Source organism: Scyliorhinus torazame, chromosome 8 (assembly GCF_047496885.1).
Source record: "Scyliorhinus torazame isolate Kashiwa2021f chromosome 8, sScyTor2.1, whole genome shotgun sequence".
NCBI classification, from domain to species: domain Eukaryota; kingdom Metazoa; phylum Chordata; class Chondrichthyes; order Carcharhiniformes; family Scyliorhinidae; genus Scyliorhinus; species Scyliorhinus torazame.
In genome coordinates this window covers 151,078,417-151,103,665 of record NC_092714.1, presented here as the reverse complement: position 1 = coordinate 151,103,665, position 25,249 = coordinate 151,078,417, and the positions used below count along the sequence as shown (strand labels likewise).

Below are 25,249 nucleotides of genomic sequence, written 5' to 3'. Positions count from 1 at the left end.
AACGTCCCCCCGCACTCCTGCGGTACCTTGGGCGAGGCAACGACCAGACCGACGCCAGTGGCCATCGGACATTCCTCCCCGAAGGGGGCCTTCTCCAGAGCCAATGGATGAGGAGCCATGTCCGTGTCAGACTTGTAGGCGCCGACCCCGTCGCGGACGGCGGTCCTGGGGACGCCAGAGGCGCCGTCGTTCCGACCGAAACTGGGACCAGCCCAGGGGCCGTAACTGGGACCAGCCCAGAGGCCGTACCTTCCATGTGGATGAACCTGCGGCGACCACTCCTGAGGACGTGGAGACGGAGGACGACTGTCTGCAGCTGCATTGTGTGGCAGCTCCCCGTGTGGCCCCCATTAAGGTGACAGTACGGGTCAATGGCCACCCGCTGGAGATGGAGTTGGATACTGGCGCAGCAGTCTCCGTGATCGCCCAGAGGACATTCGACCGCATCAAGCAGGGTATACAGACCCTTACACTAACTGACTCAAAGGCCAGGTTGGCCAGCTACACGGGGGAACCACTGGACATTGCAGGAACTACAATGACCCCTGTTGTCTATGGACGCCAGGAGGGGCGTTTCCCACTTATCGTAGTGCGTGGCCATGGGCCCAGCCTGTTGGGTCGGGACTGGTTGCGCCATTTGCGGTTGCAATGGCAGCACATCCTCCAAACAGTTTCTGGAGGGTTGACTGAGGTGCTAGGACGATACCCAGAGGTATTCCAGCCTGGTCTGGGGAAAATAAAAGGGGCCGTAGCCCGTATCCAAGTTGAACCAGGAGCCACACCGCGCTATTTCCGGGCGCGCCCAGTGCCTTACGCTTTGCTCGAGAAGGTAGAAGGGGAGCTCACTCGTTTGGAGAGTTTGGGTATTATCAGGCCCGTCCGTTTTGCTGACTGGGCAGCACCAATTGTGCCAGTAATGAAGCCAGATGCCACAGTTCGCTTGTGTGGCGACTATAAACTTACAGTGAATACAGTTTCCCGACTCGACCGATACCCAATGCCGCGCATAGAGGATCTCTACGCGAAACGTGCAGGCGGACTCTCATTCACAAAATTAGATATGAGTCACGCCTACCTGCAGTTGGAGCTGGACCCTGCCTCCCGACCATATGTAACAATTAACACACACCGGGGCCTGTATGAATATACACGGTTGCCCTTTGGAGTATCCTCTGCCTGCGCAATTTTTCAACGTGTTATGGAGGGCATTTTGAGAGGTTTACCACGTGTAGCTGTCTACCTAAATGACGTGTTGATTATAGGGACGTCGGAGCAAGAGCATTTGGAAAATCTGGAGGCTGTCCTTAAACGCCTTTCGGAGGCTGGAGTCCGTTTACGTCACACAAAGTGCGTATTTCAGGCAAAAGAAGTAGTCTACCTAGGTTACCGGGTGGACCGCGAGGGTCTGCACCCCGTCGCCGAGAAGGTGCGTGCAATTCAACATGCCCCCACCCCGACTGACACTTCGCATCTTCGTTCTTTTCTCGGTCTCGTAAACTATTACGGGAAGTTCCTCCCCAATCTGGCAACTACGCTGGCCCCCTTACACCTGCTGCTAAAGAAAAATCACACCTGGGTTTGGGGTCAGCCGCAAGAAACCGCTTTCCGGCGGGTAAAGCAACAATTGTCGTCGTCTGGGTTACTAACCCACTATGATCCGGGAAAGCCTTTGCTCGTCACATGTGATGCATCCCCGTATGGTATTGGGGCTGTCCTGTCCCACAAGATGGAGAACGGGGCCGAGCGACCGATAGCTTTCGCCTCCCGCACATTGACTGCAGCGGAGAAGAAGTACGCGCAGATCGAGAAGGAGGGCCTGGCAGTGGTTTTCGCGGTGAAACGCTTCCACCAGTATGTGTACAGCCGCCATTTCACTATCGTGACTGATCATAAGCCCCTGCTGGGACTCTTCAGAGAGGATAAACCGATACCGCCCATTGCTTCTGCACGGATCCAGCGCTGGGCTTTGTTGCTTGCTGCATATGAGTATTCTCTGGAGCACAAACCAGGTACGCAGATAGCAAATGCCGACGCACTGAGCCGATTGCCTTTATCGACCGGCCCCATGTCGACCCCCACGACCGGTGAGGTGGTCGCAACCCTAAATTTTATGGACACCTTGCCTGTCACGGCATCACAGATCCGTGAGTGGACCCAGACGGAGCCAGTCCTGTCAAAGGTTCGGCACATAGTCCTGTGTGGTGGGCAGCATAGACAGCTCCCAGGCGAGTTGCGGGCATTTTCCTCCAAGCTGTCAGAGTTCAGCGTGGAAGACGGCATCCTCTTGTGGGGGACGCGTGTGGTTGTCCCGGAAAAAGGCCAGGAGCTGATATTATCAGACTTGCACAATGGGCATCCGGGCGTGACCAAGATGAAAATGTTGGCCCGGAGTTATGTCTGGTGGCCAGGCCTCGACACCGACATTGAGAAGGTGGCCCAAAACTGCTCCATTTGCCAGGAGCATCAGAAGCTTCCGCCGGCCGCGCCCCTACATCACTGGGAATGGCCAGGGCGGCCTTGGGCACGCTTACATGCAGATTTCGCAGGCCCTTTTCAGGGATCCATGTTCCTTCTACTAATTGACGCCCAGTCCAAATGGCTGGAGGTGCATAAGATGCAGGGGACAACGTCCTGCGCAACAATTGAAAAAATGCTTTTATCATTTAGCACGCATGGCCTCCCCGAGGTGCTGGTCACGGATAATGGCACTCCATTCACGAGTGAGGAGTTTGCTAGGTTTACAAAGATGAACGGCATCCGCCATATCCGCACTGCCCCTTACCAGCCGGCTTCAAATGGGTTGACAGAGCGTGCAGTGCAAACATTCAAAAGAGGCCTAAAGAAGCAGTCTTCCGGATCAATGGACACGAGACTGGCTCGGTTTTTGTTTACGTACAGGACCACCCCCCATACAGTGACTGGGGTAGCTCCCGCAGAACTCCTAATGGGCCGGTGACTTCGCACCCGCCTTAGTATGGTCTTCCCGGACATTGGCGCAAAAGTACGCCGCACACAAGAACGGCAGGGACCGGGATTGTCTCAGCATCGTCCGATTCGGCAGTTTGCGCCCGGTGACCCAGTATTCGTGCGGAATTTTGCTGGTGGTGCCCAATGGGTTCCTGGGGTAATCTTTTGCCAAACGGGCCCTATATCATACCAAGTGCAAGCCCAGGGTCGTCTCCAGCGAAAACATGTAGACCACGTCCGGTCCAGAAGATCATCCCCGCAAAAGATTCCCCGCCCCCGGAGCTCAGTTCAACAGCGGCAAAGACCAGAAACAAGGGAAGGTAGTCCTCCAAATCTTCCACTGGTGCCTCACTCAAAGCCTGCGCAGGTCATGACGGGACCGAATGGGGACAGAGACGCTGACATGACGGAGGCAGCAGACTCTGACTCCGAGATGGAGACACAGGATGAATCAGAGGGGGAATCCTCGGGTCCACAGGCCGTGGATGTACAACCGCGCCGTTCATCACGGAAGCGCCGGTCTCCGTCTCGTTATACGCCGCCTGATCCAGCGCCGCGTGCAAATGGCGTCCGGCCTGCGGCCAAACGAGTTTGACGCCTTCCTTCGCCAGGGCCTACGGTGGATTCCTTGGACTTTGGGGGGGAGGGATGTTATAACCTGCCTACTGACGATTGGCTGGGGACTAATGACTATCCCACAATCCTATGGGAGTATGAACTTCCCCAATGAGGGGGGCGGAGAAACTCCTGCTATAAATAAGCTGGCCAGTCCAGGAACCAGCAGGAAGGAGAAGGTAGCAAGGGAAGTTACTGCTATGTATATATTGTTATAGTAAATAAACTTTATTATTTTGTATCCTTAAAACTCGTGCTGGATTCTTCGGGGCCCTTACAAAATCCTTCTTCCTCACAGGAACATGCCGGTCCTGAATTCCTTTCAACTGACATTTGAAAGCCTCCCACATGTCACATGTTGATTTACCCTCAAACATCCGCCCCCAATCTAGGTTCTTCAGTTCCCGCCTAACATTGTTAGAATTAGCCTTCCCCCAATTTAGCACATTCACCCGAGGACCACTCTTATCCTTGTCCACCAGCACTTTAAAACTTACTGAATTGTGGTCACTGTTCCCAAAATGCTCCCCTACTGAAACTTCTACCACCTCGCCGGGCTCATTCCCCAATACCAGGTCCAGTACAGCCCCTTCCCTTGTTGGACTATCTCCATATTGTTTTAAGAAGCCCTCCTGGATGCTCCTTACAAACTCAGCCCCGTCCAAGCCCCTGGCACGAAGTGAGTCCCAGTCAATATTGGGGAAGTTAAAATCTCCCATCACAACAACCCTGTTGCTTTTACTCCTTTCCAAAATCTGTCTACCTATCTGCTCCTCTATCTCCCACTGGCTGTTGGGAGGCCTGTAGTAAACCCCCAATATTGTGACTTCACTCTTCTTACTCCTGATCTCTACCCATATAGCCTCACTGCCCTCTGAGGTGTCCTCCCATAGTACAGCTGTGATATTCTCTCTAACCAGTAGCGCAACTCCGCCACCCCTTTTACCTCCCCCTCTATCCCACCTGAAACATCTAAATCCTGGAATGTTTAGCTGCCAATCCTGTCCTTCCCTCAACCAGGTCTCAGTAATGGCAACAACATCATAGTTCCAAGTACTACTCCAAGCTCCATGTTCATCTGCCTTACCTGTTATACTTCTTGCATTAAAACATATGCACTACAGGCCACCAGTCCCGCTATTTTCAGCAACATCTCCCTGTCTGCTCTTCCTCAGAGCCATTGTGGCCCTATTTCTTAGTTCTGACTCAATTTTTTCACCTTCTGACCTATTGCTCCGGTTCCCACCCCCCACCATACTAGTTTAAACCCTCCCGTGTGACACTAGCAAACCTCGTGGCCAGGATATTTATGCCTCTCTTGTTTAGGTGCAACCCGTCCTTCTTATACAGGTCACACCTGCCCCGGAAGAGCTCCCAGTGGTCCAGATAACTGAAATCCACCCTCCTACACCAACTGTTTAGCCACGTGTTTAGCTGCTCTATCTTCCTATTTCTAGCCTCACTGGCACGTGGCACAGGGAGTAATCCCGAGATTACAACCCTTGAGATTCTGTCTTTTAACTTTCTGCCTAGCTCCCTGAACTCTTGCTGCAGGACTAACTGCCTATGTCGTTAGTACCAATATGTACCACAACCTCTGCCTGTTTGACCTCCCCCTTCAGGATGCCCGCTACCCATTCTAAGACATCCTGGACCCTGGCACCAGAGAGGCAACATACCATCCTGGAGTTTCTTTCACGTCCACAGAAGCGCCTATCTGTGCCCCTGACTATAGAGTCCCCTACGACTATTGCTCTTCTGCGCTTCGACCCTCCCTGCTGAACATCAGAGCCAGCTGTGGTGCCACTGCTCTGGCTGCTGCTGTTTTCCCCTGCTAGGCTATTTCCCCCAACAGTATCCAAAGGGGTATACCTGTTTGAGAGTAGGTTATTCCCCTCCGACAGTATCCAAAGGGTATACCAGTTCGAGAGGGGGACAACCACAGGGGATTCCTACACTGTCTGCCTGTCCCTTCTGGTGGTCACCCATTTCTCTGCCTGCACCTTGGGTGTGACGACATTTATATAACTCTATCTATGACGCTTTCCGCCACCTGCATGCTCCTAAGTGCACCCAACTGCTGCTCCAACCGAACCATGTGGTCTGCAGATGTAGCCATCCGAGACGCTGGAAGCCTGCTGGACCTGCCACATCTCACAGTCAGAGCACTGCACCCTTCTAATTGACATTGCGTTAATTAATTAGTGAATTAAATTTTAATTTTTTAAAATAAAGTTACTGTTAACTATATGTTTCCTAGCACTAGATTTCTACAATAAATGTAAATGCTAAATACAGTACTCTCTGATCTCTGGCTTAGATACCTCTCTAAATTATGATTAAGTAATTAATTAATTATGTTTAATTAGTGTAACTGTTTTATTTTTACATTTAGTGCAGATTCCCTATCAGCCAATCAGGTCACAGCTTTCCTGTGACGTCACTTTTCAGTTTTTCCCACCCCCCGGTCGGATCACTCAGAATAGCAGATAATCCCCGGCTCTCTCTCCCCCGCTCCCGGGAATGACAGCCGCTGGAACCTGGGGGTAAGATTTTATATCACTTACCTGTTCCCAAGCTGCTCCCCGGCTCCCTGTCTCTCGCTCCCGAAAATGAAGGCCTGGAGGTAAGATTTTATATCACCTGCCTTCCCAGGGTGCTCCCTGGTTTTCTCCCTGCTTCCTGGAATGCACTCTGGATCTCTTCCTGCTGATTACCAGTTACAAAGCCAAACAAAGGAAACAGAACAAAACGGGAAACAGCACCTCCTCCCACTCCGCGCCGAATTACCACACTGCCCGAATTACCAAGTTCCAATTCCCACTCTGGCTGTGTCTCACTCACTCAGGATGTGTCTCCTTCACCTGCGCAAAGCTTACTGTGTGCGCTTTCTGTCTGTCTTTTATACAGAACCCAGCTAAGCAAGAAGAGTCACATTATGTGTTCGCCTTGTGCCACTAAACAGGCCTCAGGTAACTGACAGATAACTGCCTCTCAGCAATTAGGGTGGGGGCAGCTTCAGCCAATCAGAAATTGAGCTAGACACTGACCTTTTAACTGAAAAACAGTTTTGAAGATTTGAATTCACCACTTACCTCTTTAATTACCACACTGACCAAATTACCAAGTTCCAATTCCCTCTCTGGCTATGTCTCCTTCACCTGCGCAAAGCAGGTTCTTCCTCACTGAGATATATCTTTCATTTCATTTTTTCTTTGTTGTGAATCATTAACTATTTTCATAAATGTCTGTCATTGCTGATCAATTGTCTTTTCTGCTAAACTCCTTTCCCAGTTCTCTCCAGCCAACTCTGCCCTCATTTCTTTGAAATTACCCTTATTTAAGTTTAGCACAGTTGTTTCTGTCCCAAGTTTCTCACACTCAAACTGAATGCTACATTCGACCAGGTCAAAGTCTAGGAATCCTGCAATGGGTAACTCACCTCCTCACTCCCCAAAGCCGGTCCACCATCTAAACGGTACAAGTCAGGAGTGAACTGGAATACTCTGAACTTGCCTGGATGAGTGCAGCTCCAACAGCACTCAAGGAGCTCGACACCATCCAGGATAAAGCAGGCGCTTAATTGCTACCCCACCCACAAACATTCACTCACTCTACCACTGACGAACAGTGACTGCTATGTGTACTATCGACAAGATACACTGCAGGAACTCACACTGCAGGAACTCATCAAAGCTCCTTCGGCCACACCTTCCAAACCCACAACTACTACCATCTAGAAGGACATGAGTAGCAGGCACATGGGAATACCACCACCTGTAAGTTCCCCTCCAAGTCACACACCATCCTGACTTTGAAATATATCACTGTCCTAGGTCAAAATGCTGGAATTCCCTCCCTAACAGCACTGTGGGTGTACCTACACCTCAGGGACTGCAGCTGTTCAGGAAAGCAGCTCACCACCACCTTCTGAAGGGCAATTGGCAATAAATACTGGCCTAGCCAACAACACCTATATCCCATAAAACACATTTTTAAAAATCATGTTATGGTCACTGTTTGCCAGCGGATCGTTTACTCTGAGATTGTTTCTCAATTCTGCCTCATTACACATTACAAGATAGCCTGGTTGGATTCAGAGCATATTCTTCCAGGAAGCTATCCAGAATATAGACTATTAATTCTTTCTCATGGTTACATCTGCCAGTTTGATTTTCGCAATCCACATGAAGATTAAAGTCATCTATGATTAATGTACTGCCTTTTTTAAATGCCTACATTATCTCCTGATCTTTTCTCCGTCCTACAGTCTAGCTACTGTTACAGGGCCTATTGACTATTTCCACCAGTGTCTACTTCACTTCGTGTTTTTTTTCCTCCACTCACATGGATTCTACACCTGCCGATCCAGATCATTTCTTGCTATTGTACTTATTTCAGCTCGTACGAACAAAGCTACCCCACCACCCTTTCCTTCCTGTCTGTCCTTATCAAAAGTCACATACCCCTAAATATTTAGTTCCCAGTTTTGACCTCCTTGTAATGGCTGTAAAATCATACCCTTCATGTCAGTTTGCACCGTTAATTCATTTATTTTGTGCTGAATGCTACATGCATTTAAGTAAAGAGCCATTAATTTTGACTTTTAAAAAAAATGTGTTTTTGCTGCTTTTTTTAAACATTTGCACACTCTGTCCCTTCCTGTCACACTCTGGGTACCATCACCTAAATAGCTGCCTTGCAATGCTGCCACATCCTTTTGCTTTGTAAGTCCACATGTCCCCTCTCCAGGACCACCGCCACTCCAATTTAGTTTAAAGCCCTCTCTACTTCCCTCGTGATGCAGTTTGCAAGAACACCGATTGGCCGTCCCAGTGGTATAGCCCCCACTTTCCCCAGTACTGATGGCAGTGCCCATTGAACCGAAACCTACTTCTCCCACACCAGTCTTTGAGCCAAGTGCCACATCTTAGATGGTCGGTGCTGTATTCACAGGAATACACACATTACATTCAGCGTCCGTGGAGAGAGAAAGAGTTAACGTTACCGATGAAAGGTCACCAAAGACGTCAGCTTGGTTTCGCTCTCTCCGATGCTGCCTGGCTTGCTGAACATTTCCAACATCTCTGGTTTTATTACCGATTCCCACCATCTGCAGTATTTTGCCTCCATTTTTACAAGACCTTGAACTTGCTCCAAGCAGATATTTACCATTCACATAACCAGATCATTGTCCCACTAATCAACAAAATGGAGAGTTGCTGTACTGGTACTTCAGTTTGTAAAATAACATAACACATTATGTCAAATTATGTCTGTGAAAAAGGTCCTTCAAGAAGTACCCAGCCTTAATATGGAACAGCTCATTGCTTATCGTTCTTCATGAGAACATTTCTGTTGTGTTGTCACTGATAGCAAATTACAAGCTCAGCATTGCACGACTCTATCCAGATCCCAAAGTCCTCACCCATCACTCAAATTTTACAGAGCAATGTAAGGTACAACTGCAAAGATCCCAGCAGAATTCTGTATCCATCCCACTCTTCCGAGGTACCGCGGGGTTGCCAAGCAACACCTTCCTTCTTACCACAAAACAAGGGTGATCACTGGTTTCCCAATGTGTGCAGAATCAATATCAGGCACTCTCGTTAACCTGAAGCTGCTGTTCATTCTGCTTAAAAGATAAAGAGGCAAAACTACAAGCATGGCGAGAGCTGCACTGCCTGAAGGAAGCCTCTTTGTGCACAGGCTTCCTTCCTACTTCATTATATCAAGCTAAATTTAATCACAGACCTTATGCTGAAGAAAATAAAGATGACAAGGGATTGATCAGCCTGCGACCATGGCTGCGATTTGCACGCGCAGACAGCCTCAGCTTCTACATATCAAGCAGCCAGTCTGTGAGTTTGAATCCACAGAAATACTACACCATGGCATGCAAATTAGTTCCTGCTTCCTATTTTGAATGTGAGCACAGTACAGGGAATATGTTAGGTCTAATTCACCCCTTTTTGCAATCATGTCCCTGCAGGAAGAACTTTCATTTCTATAGCCGCCTTTTGCAACCTCCGTACATCCCAAAGAACTGTAGGAAATGTGACAGCCAATATGGGGCGGCATGGTGGCACAGTGGTTAGCACTGCTGCATCACAACACCAGGGACTGGGGTTTAATTCCAGCCTTAGGTGACTGTTTGTGTGAAGTTTGAACTGTGTCTGCCTGGGTTTCTTCTGGGAGTTCTCCCCGTGTCTGTATGAGTTTCCTCCCAAAGTCCAAAGATATGTGGGTTAGGTGGATTGGCCATGATCAATTGTCCCTTGGTATCCTGGAATGTGCAGGTTAGGCTACAGGAATAGGGCGGGGTGGATAGGGATGTGGACATGGATAGATTGCTCTTTCAAAGGGTTGGTGCAAACCCGATTTGCCAAATTGCCTCCTTCCACACGTAAGGATTCTATGAAGGTTGAACAAAACAGTATTAACGACTCGGTAATCTGCTTTCATAGTGTTGGTTGAAGGATAAATATTGACCAGGACACTAGACAGAATTCTCCTCCTCATTGAATAGTGCTATGAAATCTTTCACAGCCACCTGAGATGGCAACCATAGCCTGGCTTTAACATCGCAGCCAAAAAAGGCATTTATGGTATGAGATTTGGATCTGTAGCAGCCCTGAAGGAAAGCTATGGAAATTAAAGGTTCATCAATTGAGGCGCACTGTATTGCCAGCATCTTCAACTGCCCTGTGCGGAGCAGACCGTTCAGGGGAGCAACGCCTGTCCGCGCCGGAAGCTTCTGAAGTGATGCTATCATGATGTCACTCAGCTCTGCCGGCAAGCTTGGAGCACCTTGGTCCATGCCTGTCACTCACAAAGGACAAGAGGTCAGCTGTAGGAAGAGCTCATAATGATTGTGTGTTGATTGAGCACAACATTGACTGTGAGACCCTCTGTGTCCAATCAAAGCGTGGATATTTATTTTGTGTTTATCATTTGAGATTGATGACAGTTCTATAAATATATGAGTGATTAAGCATTTTCTACAACTCATTATGAAATATTCGGCATGTAATAAATGTTTCCAATCTTATTCAAGGATCACGGTTATGGCGCATGCCAAATTTCAATCTTGCCCCTGTGCGAAGGACAGGAATGTGGCATCTTGTAGATGGTACACACTGCTGCCCCCGCGTGAAGGACAGGAATGTGGCATCTTGTAGATGGTACTCACTGCTGCCCCCACGCGAAAGACAGGAATGTGGCATCTTGTAGATGGTACACACTGCTGCCCCCGTGCGAAGGACAGGAATGTGGTATTGAAAAGATTGCTGAAGCAGATAGCTTACTTTGGAGTAAAGGACTTGGTTGAGAAAGAAAGCCCATGTCGAGTGGGAATACATGCACTGAGGTTGGAGATATTTGACCTCGGTATTCATGCAGAGTTAGGAATAGAGCAGGAGCTTCGGCAGAAAACAGGCTACAAATAGGCAGCAAAGTGGGATACATGGGAAAGCCTGCTTTCAACAAGAATCATTCACTGGCATTTCACTTCTGAATTTCTCGCTTCCGCTGTGCGTTAAATAAGCGTGGCTACTATTTAAAGGCCCAATTCACAGATGCAATGGAAAAGGGGTTTGAAGTTTACATGGGTTGGAAGAGGTACATGCAGAATATGGAAGGAAGGATGCTATCCGTCCCCTGGTTTAATGAGGCGTCCCTCGATATACTGCAGGGTATACAGCGAGGGAAAGTAAGGTAACTGTTACATTAATAGTTGATGGATATCCTACTTAAAATATTTTACTGTAAAAACATTTGGATTGAAAAATTATACTCTACTTGAAATAAGATTATAATCATTTGGCAATGCAGAATTTGATTGCTGCTGAAAAAAAGAGACATGCTGTTGAAGCTTTCCACCTTGCACTCATCAGGACAGATGCAAGAATGGCAAATTTCAAAGGAAGTAACAATTAATACTGCAAGCAAAAAGGGGTGCTGATTGATTGGCAAGTTAACTCCGATCGGTTGAGGCATTACCATGGAGAATGCACCACAAAGCAATTGCATCTACGACCCCCCCCCCCCCCCCCCCCCCGCCCCCCCGCCCCACTCCTTGCTTTTGGTTAGTTCAAAAAGGTGCAATGCCTGGACATGTTCCTTTTTCCTGCAGAGGACAGGTTCCTAGCTAAAACTATTTGTCACTTTGGACTTCCGGTGGTGGCAAGGAGTGAGTGGTCGCACATTTGGTGGCTCCCGCTCGAGGTGGAATTTCTTTGTCCTTTGCCACTTGATTTATGGGGCGTTTGCTGGTGTGAGGTACATGAGCACGGAGGAATTGAAATACTCATCGGTGGGCCTGGTTTATGGCTTACCAGATGAGGAGTGTAACAAGAAGCAACAGCTTAAGCGAAAGTTTATTCGAGGTGCAGCACAGGAAAAGATGGCAGAGGGTGCTGGGGCATCATTGTCCGTCCAGTGGTCTACTGAACAGATTGTGGACTTTTTGAATACAAAGTTCTAGCAGCAGAGGCAGGAGGCCTCAGCTGACCTGGCAACGGTGGTGGAGCTGCTTAGAGTGGCTATTGAGAGAGTGGAGCAGAGGCTGGAGGTGCAGGGTCTGGCTCTCCAGAAGGTAGAGGAGCCGGTGGGGGAGCATGAGGACTGGCTGGCCTTGCTGGAGCCGGAGATGGTGCTTGATTCACCTGAGGAAGGAGCAGTGCTCCGAAAGCTAGTGTTTGAAACAAACCTGTTGGACTTTAACCTGGTGTTGCAAGACTTCTTACCGTGCTCATCCCAGTCCAACGCCGGCATCGCCACATCATTTTGTTTATGGGGGGGGGGGGGGAGCGAGGAGGGGATAGGGATGCATGCTCACATGGGTGGTGTTGATGTGGCGCAGTTGGTTAAGAAGTGGCGACGGCGGACATCCTCGGGAGGGCCAGAGGGTGTGCGAGCGTGGACCTGGGGGAGCTGGCTAAAGAGGGGTTATGGCTGATCGGCAAGGGAGGGGGGTGTAGAGAGCCCTCTGACCTGATTGATTACATGGAACAAATGGGGTTTAAATGTCCTGGTCAAAAGGTCACGTGTTTTTGCCCATTTAAGGAGTTTGAAGACGGGAGTTTTGTTTCTTTAGGAGACACACCTGAAACTGGGGAACCAGACGAGGCTGAGGAAGGGCTGGATGGGATAGGTGTTCCACTCGGGTTGGATATGAAGATGAGGGGTGTGGCGGTGCTGATCAACAAGGGGCCTTTGAGGACGGCTGTATTGGAACCGATCCTGGGGGTAGTTTTGTGATGGATGGCGGGAAGCTAGAGGGGATGCCTGTGGTGCTACTGACTGTATATGCCCCAAATTTGGATGATGTGGATTTCTTGAGACAGGTTCTGGGGAAGATGCCAGACCTGCACTAGCACCAGCTGAATATGGGGGAGATTTTAATATGGTTCTCGATCATAGGTTGGACCAGTCATACCCTAGGTCCCAGAAGGTTTCGGCTACGTCAAAGAAGTTGTTGGGAATTTATGGAGGGTATGGGGGGACGGGAGGCAGATCCATGGTGGTTTGAGAGGCCGGGGGCGAATGACTTTTCGTACTTCTTGCACGTGCACCACGTGTACTCCCAGATTGATTTCTTTGTTTTAGACATTGGTATTGTTGGTTGGGGTGGTCGGCTTGGAGTATTCGGCGATCGTGTTCTCTGACCATGCGCCGCACTGGGTGGATTTGTGAGTGGTATAGGGGGAGGAGGCTCAGCAGTCGCAGTGGTGATTAGATGTGGGGTTATTGGTGGACAAGGGGGGTCTGTGAGAGGGTGAGGGTGGCCATCTGAAATTACGTGGAGCTGAATAATACGGGGGAGGTTTCTGCCTCCACACTGTGGGAGGCGTTAAACGTGGTGGTAAGGGTGAATTTATATCAATTTGGGCACACTGGGAGTGATCAGAGCAGGCTGAGAGGTTGAGCTTAGGGGAGGATATTCTGAGGGTGGGCCGGAGATATTCGCTGGTACCAGAGGAGGCGTTACTATGGAAGAGGCTCCAGATGGAGTTTGGCTTGGTGTCCACTGGAAAGGCAGTGGGACAACTGCGTAGAGCCAAAGGGGCAGTTTATGAGTATAGGGAGAAAGCGAGTAAGATGCTTGCGCATCAGTTGAGGAAGCAGGCGGCGGCGAGGGAGATTGTAAGGGTGAGGGATGAGAGGGGCTCGATGGTATCGGAGCCACAGGAAGTGAATGGGGTGTTTGAGGCCTTCTATCGGAGGTTGTATAACTCCGGTGGGGTTGGTGAAGGGATGAGGCAGTTTTTGGATGGGTTGGAGTTCCTGAAGGTTGAGAAGGCAAAGGTGCAGGGATTGGGGGCCCCAATTGGGCTGAGGGAGATGATGGATTGCGTTGGGGTGACGCAGGCAGGGAAGGCCTTGGGGCCGGATGGGTTCCCAATCGAGTTTTCTAAGACGTTTGGGTTGGAGTTGGCGCCCATGCTAGTTGGGATGTATAATCAGTCGATGGTGAGGGAGAAGCTATGGGCGGCATGGTAGCACAGTGGTTAGTACTGTTGTTTCACAGCGCCAGGGTCCCAGGTTCGATTCCCGTTTTGGTCACTGTCTCTGCGGAATCTGCATGTTCTCCCTATGTCTGCGTGTGTTTCTTCCAGGTGCTCCAAAAGTCCCGAAAGACGTGCTGTTAGGTGAATTGGACATGAATTAAGAACTGCAATATAGCAGTGCGAAATGGCTAGTTTCATCCTTTGCTCAAATTTTTGAGATACTTTAGCCTCCATGATAATTTGAGGCAGACTGGGCACTTTCCAAGTCCAAAGGTGACAGTCCATTTGTGAGTATGCTCGGGATCATGGTGGCCATTATCCAGCAGTATAGCTTTGGGCAGCACGGTAGCATAGTGGTTAGCACAATTGCATCACAGCTCCAGGGTCCCAGGTTTGATTCCCAGCTTGGATCACTGTCTGTGTGGAGTCTGCATGTTCTCCCCGTGTCTGTGTGGGTTTCCTCCGGGTGCTCCGGTTTCCTCCCACAGTCCAAAGATGTGCAGGTTAGGTGAATTGCCCTTAGTGTTGGGTGGGGTTACTGGTTGTGGGGATAGGGTGGTGGTGTGGGCTTGGGTAGGGTGCTCTTTCCGATAGCCGGTGCAGACTCGATGGGCTGAATGGCCTCCTTCTGCACTGTAAATTCTATGATCTATGATCTATGTGCCCTAGTCAGCATCAAGCTTGCCTGGAGAGAAAATGACTTGGGCCCTATTTACCAAAATGCTAATTAGGCCAGTTTTATAGTGCATGGAACTGTAGGAATCCCAACACGTATGTTGACCAGTGAAAGTAGGCTTGCAGTCGAGAATCCAATTGCAGATTTCTCAAGTAGTATGTGGAGGAGATAGGGCTGGTCAGATTGTTCCATTTCAAACGTAAATTTGAGTGGGGAATGGAGCCCATTGAAGTGTGTAAGGAAATTCTCACATGCAGCTGTAGCTTCAAATATAGCAAATGTATCACCAAGGTCATCTATATAATCTACATGGCAGCATGGTAGCACAGTGCTTAGCACTGTTGCTTCACAGCACCAGGGTCCCAGGTTCGATTCCCGGCTTGGGTCGCTGTCTGTGTGGAGTCTGCACGTTCTCCCTGTGTCTGCGTGGGTTCCTCCGGGTGTTCCAGTTTCCTCGCACATGTCCTGAAAGACGTGCTGTTAGGTGAATTTGATATTCTGAATTCTCCTTCAGTGTACCCGAACAGGCGCCGGAATGTGGCGACTAGGGGCTTTTCACAGTAACTTCATTGCAGTGTTAATGTAAGCCTAATTGTGACAATAACGATTATTATTATCAACATATCTTAGAAATATGCAAGGTGAGGATGTTCAGGATGATTCTATTGAAAACGTGTTTCTCATGGAAATGAACAAAAATGTTCGAGAGGACTTAATCTAGAAGCGATTCCGCAGCAACACCAGTTATTTGGACATGCATGGTATCATTAAAAGCTGAACTCAGCTACGTGAGTTTCTAAGTCCAAAGCCAGTGTGCCAACCAATCCTTTTAGTAGTTTAATTGTTGCGCCTTTTGAAATTTGGTATTCATGCATTGGCCTGATGAGTGCAAGATGAAAAGTTTCGACAGCATGTTTATTTTTTTTCCAAAATAAAGGATTTTCTGAAGAATATTTAAGTTGCAATCGATGGCCTCATCAACTGCGGATCGTATGCTTGGTACTTTTTAACATCCGTATAGTTTTGAACTTATATCGTCTCTCATAGTCTTCTGCAACACTGACTCATAAATCCCATTCCATGTTGACTCTTTGGCGGAGCAGTAGATCACTGAAGAGTTCTAAGTCTTTAGATTTAACCAGATTTAATTCTTTAAAGTCAAGACGTTGGAGAACTCGAATCAGAACTCCCTTAATATGACATTTGAGATTTAGAAATTTCTTATAAAGTTCACATTAAACCCTAACCGTGCTTAGGTCCTGACAAAAGACAACGATGTCGGAATTGGTCATGTCTGTCCATTAGGAAAGGTAAACAAATGCTTTGTTAGGGAAAATACTCCTATCCCAATACCTCCACATGGTCAAGTATTAGTCTTTGAAAAGAAGGTTTATAAGTTGATGGAGCTGTTAGTACCCAGGACACAATTGATGTTGATCCCTGGAGCCAGAGAATACAAAATGTCCAATTGGATAATCTAACTCCAAATGCCACAGAATTCCGGAATGATAAAAATGCACGTTCCCACAATTGGGAGGCTGAGTGAACGGCATATCCAAGGTGGAGGAAACCATGGCTGAATAGTTGGACCCAGTTACAGCAGTTGATACTGGGGGACCATGATTTGGTGGCAAGATCGTGATGAAATAAATGAACAGAATCATTTTTGGGAAGTTATAATGGACTCTCTTAACAGTTCATAATAACTGACGCAGACAGGCACAAGCTTATGTTTGTGCCAATTCTGAAGGTGCTGGACTTGTTGGGTCAGTAGATTAATGACAGAACCAAAATATTATGTCTGGAAGTAAATTTGAGCTTTAGATGTATGGCAGGTATGGAAACATCAATCGGGAGGGGAAAAAAAAATTGGATTCTAACCAGCCTTGTTAGGTTCAAACCTGCTGCCGTGACCCGAAGCCGAAAATTTATAGTAACTCCTACAAATTATATTAAGTCCGGACTTAGTTCCTGGATTAAACCAGTGGAACAACAGGATTCAAATACACACCCATGTTCAAGGTATATTAGGGAGGGTGTTGTGGATTTCATCCAGGAATTACTCGCCAATACTGCCAAATCTAAAGGGTTGGTAGGAGCCTCCAGATTAGGCAGAATACTCACACAGGACTACTGGGACAATTGTCCATGGTTACCTAGCTAGCCAGTACTAAAATACCACTCTCAAACTAGTCTGTGAGGGTGCTCTGAATGGTTTTTCAGATAGTCAACAGAAATAGGGTAATGTCAAATGCACCATAATAAGGAAGTCTTGCTACAGTTGTGTGGAGCCTTGACGAGACCATGCCTGGAGTGATATGTACAGTTTCCTTAGCTAAGGAAAAAATATGCTGATCATAGAGGTAACGCGATGAAGTTTCATCAGACTAATTCCCAGAATGGTGGGATTGACCACTGAGGAGAGATTGTGGAGACGGGACCTGTATTCTCTTGTGTTTAGTAAAATGAGAGGAGGCAATCTCATTGAAACATACTAAATTCTTAAACAGCTCGACTGGGTAGATGCAGGAAGGATATTTCCTCTGATGGATGGGGTCTCGAACGAGGGTACTCAGCCTCCGAATACGTTGCCCAAGGAAAACCGAGAAGTAACCCCGAGTCAGAAACTCGGGTACAGGTCAAGCACATTGTGGTGCCAGAACGGCATTCTGCTAATTGACTTCCCTGCAGCAACAGTTCGATTTAACACAAGAAATACCAGATGAGATACATAAGATCTAAGACAGGATAGGGAAACAAATAGGCAAAAATAGCCAACCAACAAAGGATAGCTGCCATTAGTAAGGGAGTGGCTTTATTCTTTTTGTAATTTAGAGTACCCAATTCATGTTTTTTCCAATTAAGGGGCAATTTAGCGTGGCCAATCCACCTACCCTGCACATTTTTTGGGTTGTGGGGGCGAATCCCATGCAAACACGGAGAGAATGTGCAAACTCCACACGGACAGTGACCCAGGGGTGGGGTCGAATCTGGGACCTCGACGGCGTGAGGCAGCAGTGCTAACCACTGTGCCAACATGGTGCCCGGGAGTGGCTTCATGAAAGGGAATTCAAACCGAGACCTGGTTTAAGAGTCAACGTTCAAATACATTCAGTTGGTAATGACAGAAATACTCACTGATCGGTTGAATATAAGCAAACTCGCAAAACGGTCTCTGCAGACAATCTGATGAGGTGTTGTTAGGGACAGCAAACTGGAGGAACAGTACAAGGTGCAGTCGTATACGGTCTTCCAGGACTTAGCTTAAAACACGAAAGCAGAAGTGGTAAAATTGCTAACGACAGCTCCGGCTCCTTCTCCTCAACGCAGTACTTGGCAACGCCTCAGAAATTGGTTTCACAAGGAACCGTAACCGAAACAAGTAAAAATCAATGGCTCATACCAGTAAAGGAAAATAACACTCCGGAAAGAGAGAAAAATCACCCAAGCCTCTGACAAGGCCTGTAATAGGGAAACAAAAGCTAACGGGGGGGGGGGTATTCCCCCCCCCCCCCTCCCCCGCCGGGTGGGAGAATCGCCGGGGCACCGTGCGAATCGCCGCACCCGATTCTCCCACCCCAACCGAAACCAGTGCCACACGAATCGCGCCAGGCCGCTCGGAGAATCGCCGCAAACAGCGAGCGGCGATTCTCAGGCCCAAATGGGCCGCGCGTAAATGGCCTAGTCCCGCCGGCGCCATCCACACCTGGTCGCTGCCGGCAGGCACTCGTCGCGAAGGTTTGGGGGGGGAGGGAGGCTCCGTTCCCGGGGGGGGGGCCTCCGGAGTGGCCTGGTGCGCGATCGGGACCAACAGATCGGCGGGCCAGCCTCTGTTGGCGGGCCACCTTTCTTCTGCCGGTGAGCCTGGATCCATCCACCATATTTGTGCGGGGCGGCCTGGGGGAGGACGGCCATCGCGCATGCGCTAGTTGGCGCTGGCCCAATTGCGCATGCACGGGACCCAAGGCGCCGGGTCTCTGACGCCGCTCCGAGGCCCCACCCCCGTAAATCGCGCAACGCCTTTGCTAGCCCCACGGAGGGGGGAGAATAGGGGTCTGGGAACGGGCGCCGACTCCCATTGGGAGATTTCTGCCCTTAGCCTCTAGATGACAACACTACTTCTTCACCCAAGAAAAGGCCACAATACAGTTGATTTACTTCAACTTTACTTACTTTTCAACTTGTAGGATTAATTACTACCCTGTGGACCATAATTAAATATGATTCAAGAAACAGAAGACTCGACAGAACACATTCCTTCCCAAAAAGGTGTGGAAGTCAAATATTTTTCTAAGTTTATGCATATCCTATCTGCATGGGTGGTAATGATGGTAATAGGTCAAGTATGATGGTACAAGAGGAAGGAACCTTCTTTCTGTCACAGAGTTGACAGGACAAACACCTGCAATAAAGATAATCATGTTCCCAATGACACTTCTACCCAAGAACGTCCGATTTCACAAGAAACGTTCTGATGAACATTTGTTCATTCTAATTGTCTGCTATGCTGCTAACAGAATCTATCCTCATGATGGATCAACACATTCAAAATGCTGAAAGGGCTTGACTGAAGATATTGCTTCCCCTGACTGGAAACTCTTAAACAAGTCAACACAGTCGCAGGATAAGGGGCCAATCATTTGGGACTGAGATAACGAGCAAAGTCTTCACTCAAAAGGGTTGTGAATCTTTGGTATTCTCAACCCTAGAGGGTTGTGGATGCTCCATCGTTGAACATATTAAAGGGAGGCACAGCAGCACAGTGGTTAACACTGTTGCTTCAGAGCGCCAGGGTCCCTGGTTCGATTCCCAGCTTGGGTAACCATCTGTGCAGAGTCTGCATGTTCTCCCTGTGTCTGCGTAGGTTTCCTCCGGGTGCTACGGTTTCCTCCTACATGTCCCGAAAGACATGCTTTTAGGTAATTTGGACATTCTGAATTCTCCCCGTGTACCTGAACAGGCACTGGAATGTGGCGACCAGGGGCTTTTCACAGTAACCTCATTGCAGTATGAATGTAAGCCTACTCATGACAATAAAGATTATTATTATTAAGGCCAAGATAAATTGTTGGTCTCTTGGGGAATCGAGGGGCATGGGGAGTGGGCAGGAAGCGTAATTTAAGCCCAAGATTGGTTACGACCATAATGAATGGCGGAGCAGGCTCGATGGGCTGAATGGTCTACTCTTATTTCTTACGGTCTTTTTTTAAAGTGGAACAAAGATCAAGATCACAGCCTCCAGACGATTGGAGATTTCATTAAGCTCCAGAAATTGCTTATAGTCACTGGTCTTCAAACTATCTACCAAAAACTACTCTCTGCAGATAAAGGAATTAGACTTAATAGCCTTATGCCATCTATTCACATGTCCCTTTTAAAACTCCAATTTAATCAGGTCCCTTGATCATGGTGTAACATTTCCTCAATCAATACTACAAAAGAGAAGAAGCCCTTGCTAAACTCACATCTCATGCTATGCCTCACCAAATCCTTTCCCACCAAGAGAAGAATACATTCAGTTGACTGAATTTATCCAATCTTCCTTACAGTCCCATTGATAAAATAGACCAAGATCCAATACAAGCTGTGGAATATCCTTAACGTAATCCCTATTATTACCGCAGGGTCTTTCAGGGCCTTGGTAACAGTTCAACATCTATATAACTGGATGGCCCAGGCAAAGTCGGGGGTATTGTGGTGGGGGGAAAGAGCGCAGAATATTATGTAGAGGGAGCCAGAAGTTGTGGTACACGTCGGTACCAATGACATCGAGAGGCTAGGTATTAAAGGCAGAAGGTCATAGAAGTCTACAGCACAGAAAAAGCCCTTTGCATCTGCGCCAGTCAAAAACAACCACCTAAGTATTCTAATCCCATCTTCCAGCACTTAGCCCAAAGCCTTGTTTTCTTGTCATTGCAAGTGCACATTTAAATACCTCTTAAATGTTATGAGTGTCTCTGCCTCTACCACTCTTTCAGGCAGCGAGTTCCAAACTCCCACCACCCTCTGGGTAAAAAAGGTTTTCCTCGAATCCACTCTAAACCTCCTACCCCTTTGCTTAAATCTATGTCCCCTGTGCATTGATCCCTCCACCACAGGGAAAAGTTTCTTCCTGTCTACTCTATCTATGCCCCTCATAATTTTACACACCTCAATAATGTCCCACCTCAATCTCCTCTGCTCCAAGAAAATCAATCCAAGTCTATCCAATCTCTCTTCATAACTAAAATACTACAGCCCAGGCAACATCCTGGGAAATCACCTCTGCAAAGCCCTCGGGTCAGAGTTTCAGGAGCAAGGAAGGAAGTTAAAAAGTAGGAAGAAAAGTTGGTAGGCAGGCTTTGTGGAATCCAGAGGCGAGCTACCCACCATCATAGGATATGTTGATGAAGAAGGGTAGGAGGAGGCTTTTCTGGAGTCTAAACACCAGCAATGGACCGATTGGGAAAAATGGCCGCTTTCCACACTGTAATTGGATTGCAACGCAGTAATAAACAATCTCAGAGTGCAATATATTAATGCACAGCTACAGGTGGTGGAACACAAACATTCACCTTCCCTGTGAGCTATTTGAATACAGTACTCTGAGCAATGCAATTAATAATAGACATTGGTGCGCCCAATAACTCTCAACAATGCTGCCTGACCTTCACAGAATCTCTACAGTGCAGAAAGAGGCCATGAGGCCCATCGAGACTGCACCGACCCTCTGAAAGAGCACCCTACCCAGGCTCATTCCCCCGCCTTCTCCCTATAACCCTCCCTGACCTGTGCATCCCTGGACACTAAAGTGTAATTTAGCACGGCCAATCCACCTAACCTGCATATCTTTGGACTGTGGGAGGAAACTGGAGCACCAGGAGGAAACCCACGCAGGCACAGGGAGAAACACTATTCTTACCATAGTGCATGATTAATCGCCATGTTATATTATAAATTAAAGTACATGGTGTCTTTAAATGGGAGCGATGCTGAAAGCACAAGATTCATCTCATGTCGGTTTGAATTCAGGAAATCTCAAAAATGCCTGACAGGACCAAATACTGTGTGTCATAGAACATACAGTGCAGAAGGAGGTCATTCGGCCCATCGAGTCTGCACCGACCCACACTGCCCACACTATCCCCGTAACCCAATAACCGCTCCTAACCTTTTTTGGTTACTAAGGGCAATTTACAATGGCCAATCCACCTAACCTGCACATCTTTGGACTGTGGGAGGAAACCGGAGCACCCGGAGGAAACCCACGCAGACACGGGGGAACATGCAGACTCCGCATAGATAGTGACCCAGCAGGGAATCGAACCTGGGACCCTGGCGTTGTGAAGCCACAGTGCTAATCACTTGTGCTACCATGCTACTGTGCTTATTTACAGTTATATCTGCCTGTACCAGTTGTCACTCTCAATTATAGTGCACTTTCCACATGCAGTTTTCAATTATGATCAAATAGTCCAGCATTACTTTTGATTATCCTGGAACTTCCTCCCTCAGAGCACTGTGGGTGAACCCACACCACACGGACTGCAGCGGTTCATGAAAGCGGCTCACCACCTTCTCAAGAGGCATTAGGGATGAGCTATAAATGCTGGCCCAGCCAGCAACGCCCACATCCCATGAACAAATTTAATTCCAGCCAATACTCAGTTATATCGCCTGTTTCTCAAACCATTTTCAATTATGGTTCACTGTACCAACAACATTCAATTATAGGTGATTTCTCCGGATGCTAATTTAATCACAGCTGCCTTGTCCCAGTTATTACTGTAACTAACTATTTGCGATATTACTTTCAATGTTATCCAACTGTTTCAGTTAGCTCACTCTCCCTGCCCTGCTTTTAATTATATTTGATTTTCCCAAATGTTACTTTCAATTACAGTTGTTCTCACAGATGCTACCATCAATTAATATATGAATATATCTGAAACTATGTTCACTTATATAAACTTCCCAGTTACTACAGCTCACTCTACCAGACACTGCTTTCAATTACATCTCTCCATTATATGGACAATCTCCAAGAACATGCTTTTATATAGGGCCTTTAGCTTCCTCAAGAAGTCCCAAAGGACATCACAGTCTAATAAATATTTTTAAAGCCTGGTGTTTGATAAGCATTTCTCAGCATTGGAAGAATAATGAATACATCTTTTTCTGGTGGGTGTTCATGATTTGAGTTAAGTGTTAATCAGGACAACAGGGGAGGCGCCACTCCTCTTCTTTAATCAAGTGATAGGATCTTAAATGTCTACTGGAGAGGCCAGATAGGGCCACGATTGAACATCTCAACACTAAGGCAGCACCTCCAATAATGGAGCACCCCATCAGTACTGTCCTGGTGTCAACCTTGCCTACCCGCTCATGGTGGTCTTTACCCTGGTTTGTCGCAGGAATTTTGTAAGAAAAAGGTGCAGAAGTGAGAGCAGAAGAGAGTGACCCCTAGTTTATGGAGCTGCGGTCCAGAAGTGCCTGGAAAAAAGTGAACCAGTTGGTTAAGGCGAGTGAGGAGCGGACAACGCACATGGAGATGGCAGATGGGCAGGGTCTGGCCCCATTGGCTGTGGTCGATGGACCAGTTGGTGAGCTTCCTGAATGAGAAGTTCACCCAACAGCGGAAGGAAAGTGCGGAGGATGGCCCGGGAGGTGGATTTGATCAAGGCGCGGAGACGAGACTGGAGGCCCAGGAACAGGCGATCCAGAGGTTGGAGGAGCAGGCAGGAGAGCAGGAGGAACAGTCCACCTCAATGGCAGCAGAGATTGGGCTGATGCAAGATCAGCAGAAGTGACTGATGGAGAAAGTGGAGGACCTGGAGAACCGTTCTCGGAGGCAGCACGGTAGCATAGTGGTTAGCATAATTGCTTCACAGCTCCAGGGTCCCAGGTTCGATTCCCGGCTTGGGTCACTGTCTGTGCGGAGTCTGCACGTTCTCCCCGTGTGTGCGTGGGTTTCCTCCGAGTGCTCCGGTTTCCTCCCACAGTCCAAAGATGTGCAGGTTAGGTGGATTGGCCATGTTAAATTGCCCTTAGTGTCCAAAATTGGCCTTAGGGTTGGTTGAATGGGGTTACTGGGTTATGGGGATTGGGTGGTGTGGGCCTCAGTAGGGTGCTCTTTCCAAGAGCTGGTGCAGACTCGATGGGCCGAATGGCCTCCTTCTGCACTGTAAATTCTATGAAATTCTAAGGCGCTGGTTGACCGCGTGGAGACGAGACTGGAGGCCCAGGAACAGGCGATCCAGAGGCTGGAGGAGCAGGCAGGAGAGCAGGAGGAACAGTCCACCTCAATGGCAGCAGAGATTGGGCTGATGCAAGATCAGCAGAAGTGACTGGTGGAGGACCTGGAGAACCGTTCTCGGAGGCAGAACATCCGGATCGTGGGTCTGCCAGAGGGGAGCGAAGGATCGGATGCGGGTGCATACGTTGGGAAGTTGCTGGAGAAGCTGCTTTGGAAGGGTACGTTCGACCGGCCTTTGGAGGTGGATCGAGCCCACAGGGCACTGATGCGCAAATCCGGGGGGGGGGGCACCACCGAGGGCGATGGTGGTGCGATTGCATCGGTTCCTGTACAAGGAACGCATCACGAGGTGGGCCAGAGAGATGAGGCGATGCACTTGGGAAGATGTGGAGATTCGGGTGTACTAAGACCTGGGAGCAGAGCTTGCGAAGAGGAGGGCTGTCTTTAATAATGTCAAGTCGGCCCTGTACAAGAAAGGCGTAAAGTTCGGACTACTGTACCCGGCCCGCCTCTGGGTGACCTACGGGAGTTGTACTTTGGCTCGGCGGAGGAGGCAGCGGAGTTTATGAAGGAGAATGGACTGGCAGGAGAAAGATAACCTTGAACTTTGATTGAGGAGAACTGAACTATATTGTGAAAAACGTTGGGATTATTTTGTTTGAATCGCTTTCGTTTTTTCCTATTTTTCGGTTCTGTTTGGGGTTAGGCCAGTATAATGTGCTTTGTTAAGGGATGAGCCATTGTCTTTGGACCTTGGGAGGGATTGTTTGTTTGTTTTTACTTCTTGCCTTTGTTTTGACTGCTGGCACTAAGAGTGGGGGGAGGGGAATGAGTGGGGGAGTAGGATGCTAGGCGCCATGGGCGGGGGCTGCCAGGCTAGCTGGGCGGGCTAGTTCACGGAAGCAAAGTGGGGGGTGAGCTAAAGATCGATGTGGGGGGGGATGGGAGGGGGAGTGGGAGTGGGGGGGGGTTATATTGCTGACCGGGAGGGAACTTTTAAAGTGGAGGAGGAGGAGGATTGATGATGGTAGTTGCCCGAGGGCGGGCCAGGAGAGGGCGGCGATCTTAGTTAATAAATGGCTGACATTCGAGGTGGGGAATACAGAAGCGGACCCGGGGGGTAGATATGTTATGGTTAGTGGGAAGCTGGAGGGAATGGCTGTGGTATTGGTAAATATATATGCCCCGAACTGGGATGACATTGAGTTTGTTAGACGGGTACTGGTGAAGATTCCGGACCTGGAT

General features: G+C 48.4%; 1 protein-coding gene across 6 annotated transcripts in view; it reads right to left on the bottom strand.

Moving 5' to 3' along the window:
• The window catches only part of mcf2la (mcf.2 cell line derived transforming sequence-like a), a 343,346-nt gene that overhangs the window by 234,327 nt on the left and 83,770 nt on the right, over window positions 1–25,249 (bottom strand). Inside the window, exon 1 of one of the 6 annotated variants that reach the window (XM_072514369.1) lies at window positions 17,908–17,987. The exons of the other annotated variants lie outside the window; for them this stretch is intronic. The gene's annotated coding sequence lies outside the window, so the exon portion shown is untranslated. Of the gene's footprint in view, window positions 1–17,907; window positions 17,988–25,249 lie in introns of those variants that run through there. 6 annotated transcript variants of the gene reach the window in all.